General features: G+C 38.4%; 1 protein-coding gene across 1 annotated transcript in view; it reads left to right on the top strand.

Moving 5' to 3' along the window:
• Positions 1-1,262: 1,262 nt before the first annotated feature.
• The window catches only part of LOC141898109 (uncharacterized), a 67,726-nt gene continuing 59,083 nt past the window's right edge, over positions 1,263-9,905 (top strand). Inside the window, exons 1-2 of the mRNA XM_074783970.1 lie at positions 1,263-1,370; positions 3,159-3,340. The gene's annotated coding sequence lies outside the window, so the exon portion shown is untranslated. The remainder of the gene's footprint in view (positions 1,371-3,158; positions 3,341-9,905) is intronic.

Below are 9,905 nucleotides of genomic sequence, written 5' to 3'. Positions count from 1 at the left end.
AACACCCTGTTATAGGTATATATACTGTTTGATTTCATCGGTCAAACGTCCACCTTACTAGACTTGATTGTTCTATGATATTTACATTCACAAATTATTAATGATCAACTTGGTATCAAATTATCAATTAAAGCTCTTCTCTATATTTGTACGTCATCTCCATGTCTGTATTATATGTAATGAATTGTTGATGATATTGAATACGTTGTGACTACATGCCCTTAACTTTACTTTACTTTATTGACAAACTTTTGACTGCAGACTAACCATATAGTCTTATGCGGTCATTACTGAATTGTTTACCTGTTAAAAATTCGCGTTCACATTTGATAAAATTCGCATCTCAAGACATTTCACGTTCCGACCAAAAGTGCACGAAGGGTTTTTTTACGCCACCGGACTTGGCGTCGACGATGACATTTTTGTATACATTTTTTGCCGCAGCACCCCGCCGTGTCGCGGTGTCGTACGGTCGTACGTCGTGATGGGTTGATTTCATTGAGTCGTTATTTGTGTGTGTAATGAGCCATGTCAAGATTGGGGGTATTACGCGAGAGTGACCGTAATTGACGTATCATTAAGTCATCATCGGTGACCGGTAGTTTAGCTGCTGCTGCTGCTGCTGCTGCAGAAGTAAACGCTCACGCTGCTTCTTTCTACTATACCGTCTGCGTTGCTGAATTGCAGCTACCATTGTGAAAGAACAAACTTCTTTCTGTACATCGCACAAAATGCCTCAATGTGCAGAGAATATTTTATTATAAGCCAAAATATCTGTTATTTGCTGAACATTTTTGAGTCTTGGTATTCGCTTCATTTGTTAGTAAATTAGTCAATTATCTTGTGTTATAGGCACTCGTCAACATCATCTATTGAACTCACGTTGCGAATCCGCCTCCTTCCTATACTTTCGCAGCATTATCCGTGCATCCGTGCGGTTATGCAATTTTTTACTGAGCTCGAAATCTTGTCATCACAGTCGCGAGAAAAGATTTTCTAAACATTGAAGAGAGCATTCATGAGAGGTTCCTATTCTGCCCTTTTCTTCATGTAATTAGACTATATTATCTAATTTTCCTGTATTTCTTTCCGTAACCTGAAACGTCTAAAGCCTTATTCTCTAATATTTCAAACCTACTTCTTACAATCGACATTCTCTTTTTTTCCACAGAAATACGATTATCTTAACGCGTAATTCTACGCTCTTCTTCGTACATAAAATTTTGAACTCTTCGCTGAAGTATAACCGTCCTAGAGATAAAAGTAAAATGGTGTCGTATGACTCGTCGTGACACCATCAACAATTGTGCGATGTTTGTATTGTTTTGCATAGACGCAGAAGAAGATAACAAAACCTCAAACAGCTAAGTGTACGTAAGCTTGTAGTAGTTTTGACTAGTTTCAGGTTGTTCAGAAAGATATAATTACATAAGTAAAGGTATGCACGTACGCTTCGGTACTTCATAAAATACTAATCAACCTCGTTCTGTAAAAACTTTATCTTTCAATATCAGAAGAAGTTATGTATATACGTGTGTACGTGTGTACGTACGCATATAGAGTATAATGCTTACCGTTTCTCACGAAGCGACTTCAATCGCCTATAAACATCGTGTCAAATTTAATTAGGAATCGTGAAAACTCTCATACTTAGAAATAGACAACATAATAATGATATGTCATCCACAGAACGTAGGTTAATCATACCCGTGTCCACATTTAGATCTCAAAATATGCACATAGTATTGCATCGACGATGAACAATCCTGATTTGATCTTAAGTTCCATTTTTACACAAATCATCATAGATCTAGCACTGTTAGTGTGGCTAAATGAGAAAAGAAAACTAAAAAACAACAGTGTGTACATGGATATTATCAATCGTGGCACATGTATGTATGAAATAGTAGAACTTTTCCTTCACTCTAACTCAGGATATTTGATCGAGTTTTTCCATCCACGTTTACGAATAGTAACTTATCGTTTATTTATACTCATTCTCACCAGGCGTTGTTAGCGCACTTGTCTTTGTACGGAGCACCAGTCACAGGAAAAGCTCATGGGCATTGCCTCATTGCGCGTTAGTTTTTTGTCGTACTAGGCAACATAAACGCAAAACTGTGATAAACCTTGCGGTCTACAAGCAAAAAATCAGAGAAGCCACTAATAAGCAAACGTACCTGGATCCGGAAGGGTTCTCTAACCGCACGTGTTGTGTATGGTTTTTCGTCGAGTAATCTTAAAAACGCTTAAGACTTCGATTTTATCGGAGAAATGAATTAATTAAATTCGGGCTCGTAATATGTTTTTTTTTAAGATTCGAAATGATGAGAATCGAAACACACTGCGCCAGAGACCGATCGCTGTGACGTGTGACGGTTGACTCAAGTTTGGCTCGCGTTATTAGTGGTTTGTTTCGAGACGTAATTTCTACCTAGGGGGAACAGACGCCGCTTGAGATTAAATTTATTTTGCTTGCAGACAGCTTCGGCTTTGAAGTTGTGTACCATTGAAATGCTCACTTGGAGTTTGAGGACGGCGTAATTAAACAGGAATTGCCGCATGTTTATGGACTTGTTTTAATTAAAACCCGTACATCTGATGTCGAAATTTATATTTGATAAACGCTAGCATTTAGCCATAGATATCGAAACTGATGATTGCATAACTGAATGTCTGTAGGCATCCTACCGAAGGAATTCGATAGACTCCATATTCCTGTAAAATAGTCCTGATAAATTCATGAGAACCGTTCACGACAAAATCAATTAGTCTATATATGAAATAACTTATTCAGATCATAATTTTCAGTATGCAGAGACGAGTTAAAGATTTTCCTACGAATTACTGATAAAACTCATTCATATTAAAAGCTTTTAATTATATTCATCGCTTATGTAAAGTTAGATAATGAATTTGTATCTTAAATGCATGGTGTCTCGTTTCAAGAATATTCTATTTCAGCATAGTACTGAATATCCCAGTTAAAATAATTGTGTCAATTAAATTTTGAAGAGCGACAACTTCACGTAATGGTGTGCCAGTGAATTTCGTCGAGTGTTTTCATGCCCATTATATAATTTTTAGTTTTTCGTTCATTCAGTCTGAAATGTTCTACTACGACTGAAGATCGTGTCGCTGTTATTGTATTTTTCCAGAGCCAATATGCTGCCGATACTGCTAACGCATCATCGACGAGGCTGCAGCAGGACTAGAGAGACATCTAGCGTCGCTGCAACTTATGCTGCTAGTTGCTGCAAGTTTTCGAACCGACATTGGAATAAGCCACGCTATGAATCACTGAGTGCACAATTCCAAGGCGTATTATTTGCAAAAGCAGGTAGGTAATTCGTACCAAACTTCTACGTATTGTTCGTTATTGCGTTTAGTTTTTATTTTCGATTTGGCGTTTTTGTGTGCAATCGGTTTAGCAGTTTTTGAAAGCGTTCCCGTATGGGGTGGGGCGCGGTTAATATTTGCAAAACAAATCCGGCACAGATACGGAAAACAATCATTACATTGCATTTTCGAATCTTTGGTCTGCATAGAGCTATGTCTAAACTCGGAAGTCTATCGTCGCATTGAAAAGAAATCCAAATATTTCGGATTAAAAAAAACGTGTAATGCAAAGAGAGATGTCGCCGGGCTATTTATCATAAACGGTTGCATAATGCGCAGCACTCTGGGCTCGACGCGAAAAATATCGAATTGGTCATTATATTGTTGTGGTTTTGAAAACGTCAGAGATAAACCATTTCGAATTATATTCTCTCCAGATTCGCGCATTCAAACGTCATATACGTCATAAGCATATATTAATTTATTAAGTTATTTGGGAGTTACGTAATCTTCGATAAAGCTTCTGGCTGTTAAGATTAATTAGGAACTGTATTTTGACCGAACACGTACAAATTCAGTCTCGGAAATATATTCTTGACTTCGTGATTATACCGAGTGCGATTTCGATTTTAAATATATTTGTTCCTTCTTATAATATTAAAATCACGTTATCTGGCAGCGAGAAAAACTTTCATTTTTTTGTAAATTTATACGCAATAAGAGAATATCGCTGTAAATATCATATCATTACCAAAAACACTTTCGTTCTGTCGACGCAAAGCTTTCTGTAAAATCCGGCAGGTTAAGGTGGGAAGGAAAGAATCGACGCAAGAAAATGATGATGACGTTTAGTACAAGTTTACGTTTACGGTTAGTAAAAGCTTATATTCCCATAAATTAAGCCCCAGTTTTTTTTCGAAAATTTCTAAACTTCTTACATTTTCCTGCTTTCACTGTTTAACCCCGTTGTCGAAACAAAAATTCGAAACATTTTTGTTTGTTTTGTAGTCGAATAAGTGATTTCAATTGATGGAATACATGTCAGATCGCGTATCAAGCGTCTCTATGATAGTGTACAAAGTAAATTTCATCGGCAATCATATATCAGTGAATAGATGTGGCTTTATTTCACGGCGCCGTCTCGACGAAAAACGGTTCATGCATTGTTTTAGCCGAGGGCCTTATTTGTTAGCTGTGATCTTACGCGTGTGAGTCTGTATCTGTGAGAGACATAGAGAACTGTGATCATATCATACATACTTATTTTCTTCACCACACACACTTTGTACACATCAAAAAATAAAATATACCCCGTGTCGCTATATTTGTATAGATATATGGTGTGTATGGTTTAGAATTGTTGTTGATATTTTGAGGATGAAAAATTGCATTCGCATTCTACCAAATAAATCGCCTATGAATGTTTGATGAATCAAATGAATTTATTCTTATGCGAAAAAATCTCTGTACGTATGGAACACGGAAGTTTTCGCATCGAATGGATGTTTGAAAATATCGGCCTAGCCAGAAATATCTTTTTTAAGGAAAATATCAAATTCATTCCATTAACGGGAGCTCGCGAGCTGAAATTGAACATTTAACGGAAGGCACCCCGTGTATATTACGCAGCATCGAGGATTTGAAGCATTTCCCCGTTTTTTTCTTTCTGAGTCTGTTTTATCGATATCGATAGCACTGGAATTACCTTATATGTGTTTATCGTTATCTGCGCAGTGAAATAGCATGTTGCCGCTCTTTTTCAATAGATCCATTCTTTAACTAAACAAAGTATGAATCCAATAACTCTCCAGCCAGCTGTCGAAGAACGACACCGTTTCACCGTGTTAATTAATGGCGGAATCCGACGATATTTTTCATCGTTTTGTCGTGAGAATACTTCTTCATTGGATGGAGGCGTGATATCGCAATCCGGTCCGATTGTTTAAAGAACGATTTACTTCGTGAAATTCAATAACTTTGTCGTTTTATGGATTTCCGCCTCGGCAAAACAATGGCCGTGTATCGCGCAGGCGCGCGCGTGTTTGTCTTCGCCGTGGAATTTCTTTAGGAAAAAATATCTCCATTCAGATCGAGGTATCCGTCGATATTGCCGCGTATAGTTGCCTATCATTCGGTTGAAACGATCGAAATGTTCGATGGCTGAAATTCGAATCCGTCAGGGTTGGTTCTGATTTCCGATCCTTAAGTCGGGGAAGAATTCGACACTCGTATGTGTTAGATTGACGGCGACGATCATGAAAGAAATGTTGTAAAATATCATCACACCTTCGATGAAAAATTAATAGAAATCGTCGGAAATTTTCTATGAAAAATCTTCAGAATCCATTTCAGCACGGAATTGCACGCCAAGCGAATTATTATAGTACCTTAACATGTCTTTTGGAAATGTCATTTCCTCGCTCATTTCTTGATTTCTTGATATAGTTTTATTTGTTGTGCATTGTTTGGAAAGTCAATCATTAAATTCTTGTATTAAAAGTTTTTTTTTGAAAACGCTATCGCAACGGACCGTGTTTTCTTCTTATTATTCTGATAGCGAAGGTTATAGCTGGGATGCTATCAGTGACTTCGGCATGAAGACATAATTGATTCTCTACAATCTGTACAAATCCCTGCTATTTTGCTCTGTTTTCTTTACATCATGTGGGGGATAGCTGCTATAAAGGGTTCTCGGGTGAAAAATAATAGTTTAAGTTCTTCTTCCCAAGTAACCACAACGAATGCGTAGTTCAGAATACGTAGAAGAAAGAAAATATTTTGTTGCTATTTCGTTTAAAAAGATTGCAAATGATAAAACCTACACTAATACTATGAACCATGTGATTATGATTTCGGCTTACTCGGATTTCCAATTCGGAACCAGATCAATTTCGAATCTACTTAAATCACGTGACACCGCACTATCAAAAAAGTGATGTGTCAGATTTGTTTTCCAGTTGGTTTACGTACAGCGATTGATGGGATTTTCGTTCGTCTTTTCTGCTTATGTTTACGCACATTCATCGCCGCTACGTAAGAGAACCTTTTCGACCGCAAAACGACGTCTTATACGTTTTTGTCGAGGGCGATCGCTTTCTATCCGTATACTAGGCGATTTCTACTTTTTACGTGCGTCGTGTGCGCACGTTATTATAGTCGAGAAATCGCCGCGCGAGAGAGTATCGGTGGCGCTCAGCGGTGGATTAGATTAAAGATGTTTGCCAGCGAAATTGGAGTAGGAATCGAAATTCAATTGTATCCGAATCGAATGACTGACAAAGTTATCGGTTGTAAGACACAAGTGGTACGGCCGTGTATTATTTCTGCTATGGCGACCCTTTAAGTTCGCCGAATTGGAAAACCTGAAATTCGAATTCGTCTCCCTGTTGTTCCTCGGCTGCAAAGTCCATCGATTGTTTTCACACACCTATGATTATGAATCTAATATCATCAATGGCTTCACCTGATCAGTATAACTATGCCCCGCGGGCGTAATAACCTATTTCTTTTACGCTAGCCACTCTGGACAGGATTTACAGAATTCTGTTGACTATTTCCCGCGAGATACATCGCGAGCAGGGATTTCTCAAACCTGGATCGTGGACTCTGGAGAGTTTTCCGATCAGATCTCGAGATGTGTATCAATGAATGCATCATTTTTCTCAGTTCATCGATAAATATAATAGTACGACGTGAATGCATATAACTGCGGTGAAGTTCAGTTGATTGATATTATTCGACGGAAAATCAGATTTCCACGAATGTGTGTTTTGCCCATCAAGCCGGCATATTAATGCTTGTCCCTGTCATGATTCCCTCATCAGGCTTCGGTCTCAAGTGCATATGATGACATCATAAGTGCCGGACAATTTCCGAGCTCTGTACAATCAGGAATTACATGTAAGTTGCGTAGTTATCAATCGAAAGTTGCGACTCGGTATAATCTTACATGCTTCGAGGCGCTCTTCAATTAATAGAAATTAGTTTAATATTCCAGCTTAATTCATTCCAGTCTATCGCATGGTCACAGGTCGTACATGATTTTTATCTATACGATTAGAACCGTCGTTTTCAATTTTTGCAACCCGGCATCTTTGCTAGAAAATTCAATTTCAAAATTGTGTCGTGATACGAATTCCCCTGTTTGAAGTAGAAACTGAAAACACGGGGCCAGTTGCTCAGAGGTTGTCTTAAGATAACCGGTGGATAAATCCGTGGTAATAATGGATTTTTATTTTCATTATGTCAACTATATCCACTGGTAAACTCTGACTCTTTTTTTTCATTGAGATATGCGCTCTAATTCAAACTCGTTAGGTTCGAGGACAAAGACCTCAGAAAAAACCCGTATAACTTTGCCGGCCAGTTTCTGTAGCACTGGCCGCTGTAGCTCTTATGATAAGTCTCCCTGAAATAGAAATGATGAAGACATTTCATATGGCGATACATAAATATCTATTAACTCGGTGTGTCGGTGGAAAGGTGTTATTTCTCGGCTTCGGTTATTACGTGACAGTCTAGTCGGTGCTGGGGTTCATCTATACGCACCCGGTTACCTGCGGCCACGAGGCTATCACCGTATAGAAGCGATATATTAATTTATAGCGCATTTTTCCCTCACGATCGCCGCGCGCGTTATTGACGCCAAAAATCTGATTTCTGCTTTGTCTAACAAGATGACGATATTAAAAGCGCTAATATGTCAGCGGCCGACCAGGAAAAAAGGCGGACATATTTCATTCTCGCGGGCAAGTTCATATGCGATCAGGTGATATGATTACACAAGTAGTAGCGACTGCATTTCACGGGCTGCATGTATCAAATTATGAGAATGCCGGTGCTGCATGGTTTGTTAACCTATCGATACGCATACCGCTACTACAAATTAATTTTCTGTCGGGTATAAATAGTTCATGCACGCGCGTGCGTCATTCTTCAGATTATATTTAAAACGTGAGCAAATGACTTTGGCGCGAGAAAAAAACAGCCCAATTTCAACGCCCGAAGCAGTTCAAAATGCCTGAGAAAATTTAATGAACTGAAAACTTATTACGACGACATGTATTTTCCTGTAATTAGATACGTAGCTTATTATTTCGTCACAAAATGCGTCAATCTGTTTTCGTAGTTGTGGCAATTTTAGTGACGAATCGGAAAATGACTTTCGTGTAAGACGTTCCTAAGATTAACGCTTAGAAACAGGCCTGAATTTGACAAAACGATAAAGTATAAAACACATAAACACTAATCCGCAATCAGATTATCTCGACACTATGGGTACACATGCGCTGAATATGAATATCTTAGATGAGTTCTCGCGTTTGAAAAATACCCACGCCCTTTGCATGGATCTCTCCGTCCAGCTTTCATATCGTTATCGCGCACGGTTTGTAATTGGTTATATCACGTTTGCTGATATTTTAAATCATCATCATCATCATCATCATCATCATCATCATCATCATCATCATCATCATCATCATCATCATCATCATCATCATCATCACCATCATCATCATTATTATCATCTGCAGCTGAGATGATATGTATGGCGCTTGTACGAGCGTAAAAACCGTGTATGTGTGAATTTTTCCCAACGCATCGTGACATTAATTTCAAGTGACAGCACCTTTTGAGTAGGTAAGTGCTCTTTGATGTAGATACATTGGCACACTTAATTTAATTGTAAATTCGCTCTTCCTCTATTGACGGTGGTCATACTGAAAATGTGAATTCGTCATAACCGTCGCGTATGAATTTTCCGTATCGAATGCTCTTACGGCCGGCTCAAGTTTTCTCTCAATTTTCATGACGATAAAACACTCGCCTGGTTAGATATCATATCGACGCGTTGTTTTTAGCTTAAAAAGTTCTCCATTTCTCGCTAATAAAACCGAATCTACACTTGATCGGGGAATACCACGGTAAAATAGTCTCACAGACACAGAAGTGGAGCAGTAAATGAACAGATATGAAATTTGTTCTTGAAGGCTTTTTACTTTTTTATCCAGATAACATGGGCGATGATGATAAGGGAAAAGTACCCGGAATTTTAGCAAATCTATGCATGAATAGTGTCAGGTGAAAAAGTTAAACAATGATGAAGAAGAGTTGATTAACGTTTGATTTTTTAACGAGAATAATTAATCATCCCTGATCAATATCGAAGCGCGTGACTTCCTAGCATCATATATCAATAAGAACTTACAAATTGCATGGCTAGTTTTTAGCGGCTTTGTGCGTCCACTTGTCATCGACGAATCTCATGAATGAACTAGAGAAAAAATGTGGAAACGCATCGACGCTGGGATATCGCTGCAGAAAAAATCCTCCGTTCTCGTGTGAGTAGTATTTCTAGAACACGGTTGCGTAATCAATGAACATACGGATTAGGTAGATATTCGTAACGAGAGACCAAAGTGAGTGTTCATCATACGCCTAGCGTTGTCGTTAATCAATTTATTCTCTACGGACATCGGCCTCCTCTGCTCCGGTTCTATCCGCCAGTTCTATCGTTGAATTTTCATTGTGCGCTCGCGATATCAAAGTTTCATCAGAAATACCGA

This window comes from Tubulanus polymorphus, chromosome 1, assembly GCF_964204645.1.
Source record: "Tubulanus polymorphus chromosome 1, tnTubPoly1.2, whole genome shotgun sequence".
NCBI classification, from domain to species: Eukaryota; Metazoa; Nemertea; class Palaeonemertea; order Tubulaniformes; family Tubulanidae; genus Tubulanus; species Tubulanus polymorphus.
Note: the sequence above shows the minus strand (reverse complement) of the source record. Positions and strands in the feature narration are given on the sequence as shown.